Source organism: Cryptomeria japonica, chromosome 5 (assembly GCF_030272615.1).
Source record: "Cryptomeria japonica chromosome 5, Sugi_1.0, whole genome shotgun sequence".
Lineage (NCBI taxonomy): Eukaryota > Viridiplantae > Streptophyta > Pinopsida > Cupressales > Cupressaceae > Cryptomeria > Cryptomeria japonica.
The window spans coordinates 105,738,525-105,744,984 of NC_081409.1; positions in this window are offsets into that span (position 1 = coordinate 105,738,525).

Consider the following 6,460-nt stretch of genomic DNA (forward strand, 5'->3'; position numbering starts at 1 on the left):
TAATGGATTTAATGAATTAATGATATGAATATTAATAATATAATGGAAAATGAATATATTATAATATAGTGAATAATATGAATAATGGATAATGAAAATAATGGAATAATGATACGACATTATGAATAATAAAAAATTATACGATAAAGATCCACATCATGATTAAAAACTTTAAAATTGAATGTGAGGACAATTTAATGGAAAATTTTATGTCTCTACATTACCAAGTCTCTATAACCAAATTGTCTCCTTGGAGGCATGTGTAGCAGTCATATACTCTACTTCAATGGTGAACAATGCAACTATAGGCTATTTTTTACTCATCTAACTCACTGCACCTCCAAACAAAGTAAACACATAGCCACTAGTGGATCCTCGGCTGTCCAAGTCACCTACCCAATCCGCATCAACAAAACCCTACATGTCTAATGACTTATCCATATCATCAATACTATGATAAACCAAAAAATAATCAAAAGCACCTCACAAGTGTCTTAATACCCTTTTAACAATAGTCTAATGCTCTTTACCTGGGTTAGACATAAACCTGCTTAGAACTCCCACCGATTGGGTTATATCCGGTCTTGAACAAATCATTGTATACATTAAACTATCGACAACACTAGCATAAGAAACATTAGATATTTCTTCAACATCATCATCAAAATTAGGACACATGTCTAAACTCAACTTGGTACCAACTGCAAATGGAATACTTACTAGCTTATAGTCCTATATTTTAAATCACTAAAAATTGGTATCATCATACTTACTCTGACTTAACCAAATATTTCTATGAACCTAATCCTTGTTGATTTCCATGCCAATAATATATGTAGCAGCCCCCAAATCCTTCATATCAAATGTGCTAGAAAGTCAAGTTTTGAGCTCTCTAATCATCGCCTTGTTGTTATCAATAAATAATATGTCATTATCATACAAGACAATAATCAATAACTAATCATCAATAACCTTTACATAAACAGAGTGGTCCTCTTCACTTCTAACATAACCCAATTGAATACAAAAGCATCAAACTTCTAGTACTACATCCTGGGTGACTGTTTCGAACCATACAATGACCATTTTAATCTTCAAACCAAGTTTTATTTTCTTTTCTCAACAAAATGGTCAAACTGTCACATATAAATCTCTTCTTCAAGATCCCCATGCAAGAAAGAAGTTTTAACATCCGTTTGCTCAATCTCAAAATCACAAGCAACAACAATAGATAATGAAAATTGAATAGAAGTTAGCTTAGCAATGGGAGACAATATTTCGCTGAAATCAACACCCTCTCTTTGGGAGTAACCCTTGGCCACCAGTTTGGCCTTGTACCTCTCTAACCAACCATCTACTCCAAATTTATTTTTAAATACCCACTTGCATCCAAAGGGATTTCTTCCTTTGGGAAAACTAACAAGATCCCAAGTGTAAGTTGCCAAAGGCAATCCTGGCTCTGCGGGAAGTTGGCTCAAAATCAACTTCGATGGAGCTGCCAAAGGCAATCCTGGCTCTGCGGGATGTGGTGCAATTCTCAGAGATGAAAATGGCAGTTGTAAGGAAATGATTGATGTTCCTATAGGGTGCCAAACTAACCACATGGCGGAAGCTATGGCTGCTCTCCAAGGTATTCTCCTGGCTAAAAGATGGAACTGTCCCTATCTATGGATTGAGGGGGATTCTAATAACATCATCAAGTGCCTAAAGGGAACCTCTAAGCCTTCATGGACTATCAAGAACATAATAAAGGCTGCTAGAGATCTAATCAACACTTTTAAGAAATGCTTCATTTCCCACATTTATCGTGAAGCTAATGGTCCAGCTGACTAAGCAGCCAACGTGGTGGTCAATCACAACAATATGGTTACCTGGAAGGGTGAAGAGGGTCTCCTCGATGACATCAGATTGATCATATTCATGGATCGATACAATAGTACCCCAAAGATCATAAATGGACAAAATAATGAATAAACAGATTAATAGGAGGGCTATGAGTAATTATAATAATGTCAGTACCATTTATTACAAGACAAAAGCCACCTTTTCCCATGCTTTCTGGCTATATGTGGTAGCTTCGAGAAATTTCTTGCCTATAGCACTCTGTAGCTCTCGGCCTTCTATTCTGAAAAGTGAAAAATGGGAGGAAATAAACGCAGCTATGAACCCAGCAACTGTAAGGATTGGAAAGAAAAGGAGGTTGTTTGGAACATTTTGCAGAAGGGAGGGTTTACAAAGTTTATGGAGAGGCTCCATGGGAGGGATGCCACAATCACTAACTTTTTTTGCAAAAACTGGAGGAAGGGCACCCTAAAGATGGGAGATCAAACAATCTCCATTGATGAAGACCTCATCACTTAGGTCATGGGTCTTCATAGGGAAGGAAGCAATTATTACAAAGACAAAAAATTGAGCAAGAAGGCTATTGAACAATACCCCGAAATGGCAAAGGAGAAAAAGCACTTGGTAAAGCTAAGTAAAACCTACTACCCGCCTAGGGCATTTGTTAAGCCATGGAGGGAGGTCTTGTTTTCTATTATTTGTTATGTTACCTTGGATGGCAAATTCACAAAAGTGCATGGTTATCATTTTTTTTGCTTAACCATTTCAGGTATGATGAAAAAGTTAATATTTCATATTTCTTGTTGTGTTCAATGAATGCTACAATTAAGGCCCATAAAGAGAACCCTAAGGGTGATACAACCATGCATCAAGGTCTTATGGTGTTAATTTATGACCATCTAAAAGCCAGCCAAATTGCCCGTCCTCAACCTTCTATCTCTGAGTTTGAGGAGGAAGGGTTGGATTCTGGTTTTTCAATGGGTGAGGAGTCTGAAAGTGATTTGATGAGTGAGTCAGAGGAGAGTCTGGATGACTCTAAAGCTGAAATTGGTAAGAAAAGAAAACAAGTGAGTACTAGGCCCTCCTCCTCGAAGGGTAAGAAAAAATATAAAGAAAAGGTTTTCCAGATCCATTCCTCCTCCTCCTCCTCCTCCTCCTCCTCCTTGGAGGTCTCTGAGGATTCTGAGAAGGATGAAACCCAATCTCCTCAGAAAAAGAAAAAGAAAACTTCTATTCAGACAAGGAACAAACAGAAGAGGCAAGAAGATAATGTTATGGAGCTGGAGGAACAAGTGCAGAGAAAGGATCCTAAAGTCGACCATAAATTGGAGGAGGAGACCACAAGGGAAGGTTTTGATCAGAGAGTTGATGGAAAAGTTGATAAGATCACTAGTGGAAACATCCCCAAAAATGAATAGGACAATCCTAGTGAGAAAAACCCCCCTTCAAATCCTCCCTATGATGGATTGAATGGTTTTGTGGGTACCATCGATTGGTTAATTAACAATTACAAGAAAGTTGTGGAGGATAATAAGAAGCTGAGCCACAGGGTCCAAATTCCGGAGACAATCGGTATTGGTGGAGGCAAATCTATGGTGGAATATGTTGAGGACTTGACTAAAATTGTTGCCAGAGCCGAAGAGATCAGAGATTCCTTCAACCCTAGGTTTGAGCAAATTGAGAAGGACCTGACAGAGATAAAAATGAATGATAATGTTATGGACCAGAGAATGGCGGATACTGATAACAAATTCAACAAAATTGAAAAATGCCTCAAAAGTATTGTTGAACAAAGATTTAGCATTTTGAAGGCCTCGACCGACAATACCAAAATCCTCATCAACAAACTAGAGGACGAGAAGGATTCCCTGGAGTTGGAACCAGACATTGAAGGTATGAGAGAAGTGCAAGGACCTCGAACAAGGACCAGAGGCAAAAAGAAAGAGAAGAAGCCAAACAAGGATATGGAAGAACTCAAAGTTGCTGCGGAAAACTATGACCAATTGGTCAACAAGGCGACAGATCTTCTTAAGTCTTTATAGTTGTTGTTTATATTTTTGTCTTTTCTCTGGTTTTTCTGCTTTGTTGTTCCTTTCTTTTGTTGTCCGTTCGGTTTACTGGTTTTTTTGCCAGTCGTTTTGTAAGATGTTTCAAGCAGGCCTGGATGCTTTTTGATGAACTATTTTATGCTCCTATGTTAAAGGTTTCGGGTCCTTAAAATCTATTTTTCATATTAATCAAAACAACTTTTCCCAAATAGCATTTATCTAGCTTAGCACTACTTAACATGCTCCTGGCTCTTTCCATTAATGTACGATGCATTCTTTCTGCTACCTCATTTTGTTGGGGAGTGTAAGGTGTAGTCTTTTACCTAACATTTCCTACATGTTTGCAAAAGTCATCAAATTCCTTACAATTATTTTCACCCCCATTGTCAAATCTCGATACTTTTATCTTATGATCTGATTGTTTTTTAATCAATGCCTTAAATTCCTTAAACTTAGTGAAAACTTCAAATTTTGAATTCATAAAATAAATCCAAGTATATCTTGAGACATCATCAATGAAGTAAACATAATACCAATATCTATTCAAAGAGTCAACATCCACTAGACCACATACATCTGAAAGATAATCCCTAAAAATATATTTGCTTTATTAACTCCTTTAGGAAATGAAGATCTATTTTGTTTACCAAACACACAATGCTCACAAAAATATTACTAGCAAAATAATTAGAAATCCCCTTAGCTAGTTTCTTATCTAGAATGGTCTTAAGACCTTTTTCACCAATGTGACCTAATTTATGGTGCCACATCATACATGTATTTTCAATCCTAGTTACAAGAGCTAAATTATAAAGAGTAGAAGCATGTAGCTTAAACAATGTCCATGTCTAAGATCCTTTAGCAATTACCAAACTCCCCCTTACCAACCTGTAACCATACTTATCATATATCACATGCATTCGATATTATTTTACTTAGAAATTGAAAGTAAACTTCTTGTAAGATATGGAATATGCAAAACATTATCAATGAAAACAATCTTCTCATCACTGAATTTACACAACTTTACCTTTCCTTTGTAAACATTCTTCACTAAGGTGCTGTCAACAAGAAATACATCTCCTCCATCATATCTTTTATACTTATAGAACCACTCCTTCTGAGGAGTCATATGGTAGGTGTTATGTTGAATTGTGACATATTTGTAAACCATATCTAAGCCAACCACTAACCCTAGGTCTACAAAATCATTCAATAAACAACCAATAGAGAACTACAAATACATAAAAATAACATAAAATAACAAAATATACCTTCACACACATAGTAGGCTTGTCTCCATTATTCTCCTATCCTCCAAGATCTTGTATAGATGATAGTTGCTCTCAGCTATGTAGCACATGCACAAGAGGTCATGAAAGAATGGAGTGTGGTTGCTTGATGAGGTAAGGTATGATGCAAAGATGGTGATATGAGTATGATTCTGGAGATATTTTGACATCATGTTGGTACTATAATGATTGTGGATTGATCAAAATGGAAGGAAGAAACCTCTTTTATAGAAATCTCCAAAAGAATCAAGGGTTTAGATTAAGAGGTGAGATTATAAATGACCAAGATCACATAGATGGAAGAGAATCAATAAGGTTAAAGGTTAGGTGAAAGTGAAGGGAGGAGATTAAGAGGTGGGTTGACTTTGGAAAAACCACAAAGTGAATGAATAGACAATTGACACTTGTCACATGCCTACAATTTTAGATTATGATCCATGTGAACAAGTTGGAGGGCTAGGATTTAAGAGGAGGAGGATAATGAATTAATTAAATAAATAGAAGTATTTATTTAACTAACAGAGGAAAGGGGTAGATAAATTAAACAAATAAAGTATTTATTAAATTTAGGAGAAGAGATGGGATCTACATAAACAATACATATTTATTTAAATTAAAAAGAAAAGGCTAAGTGAATTTATTAAATAAATTGAAATATTTATTTAACTAATAGTGGAAAAAGCTAAATGAATTAAATAAATTAATAAAAATATTTCTTTAATTAATAGAAGACATTAGGATAACATAATTTTAAAAATAATAAATATTTATTTAATTAAATGATAATTTTATGTGTCTACATTTTGCCCCTCTTTGAGTCCATGCAATTTATCGCATTGTTTCAAAGAAGATTAAAACATAGTGGGTAGGAAAGGGATAAGGACTACAAGCATGTTGCCCTTGTCATGGGAAGGATGAGGATTTAGTAGGATGATGCCCCCTCAATTGGACATGTGTGTTAGGAGAAGACACATGTGCTCTCAAAAGAAAAGATAGGATAAGGCTAGAATAAATTGAACAAGGAGATGATAAATCAATGGCCATACAAGTAGTTATGGATGGGAATGGATGGATGGATAGAACGGATGAGGGTGATAGAATCTTTTGCTTAATATAGTGCCATATCATCATTGAGCTTATTATGAAAAGTTAATGCAAGCATCTAGATATGACAAAACCTAGACAACTCAAATACCATTCGCAAGGAGTGATAAGACAAACCACAAACAACAATAAAATAATGATGCATCCCCACTTCTCTAATCACTTGCTAATATC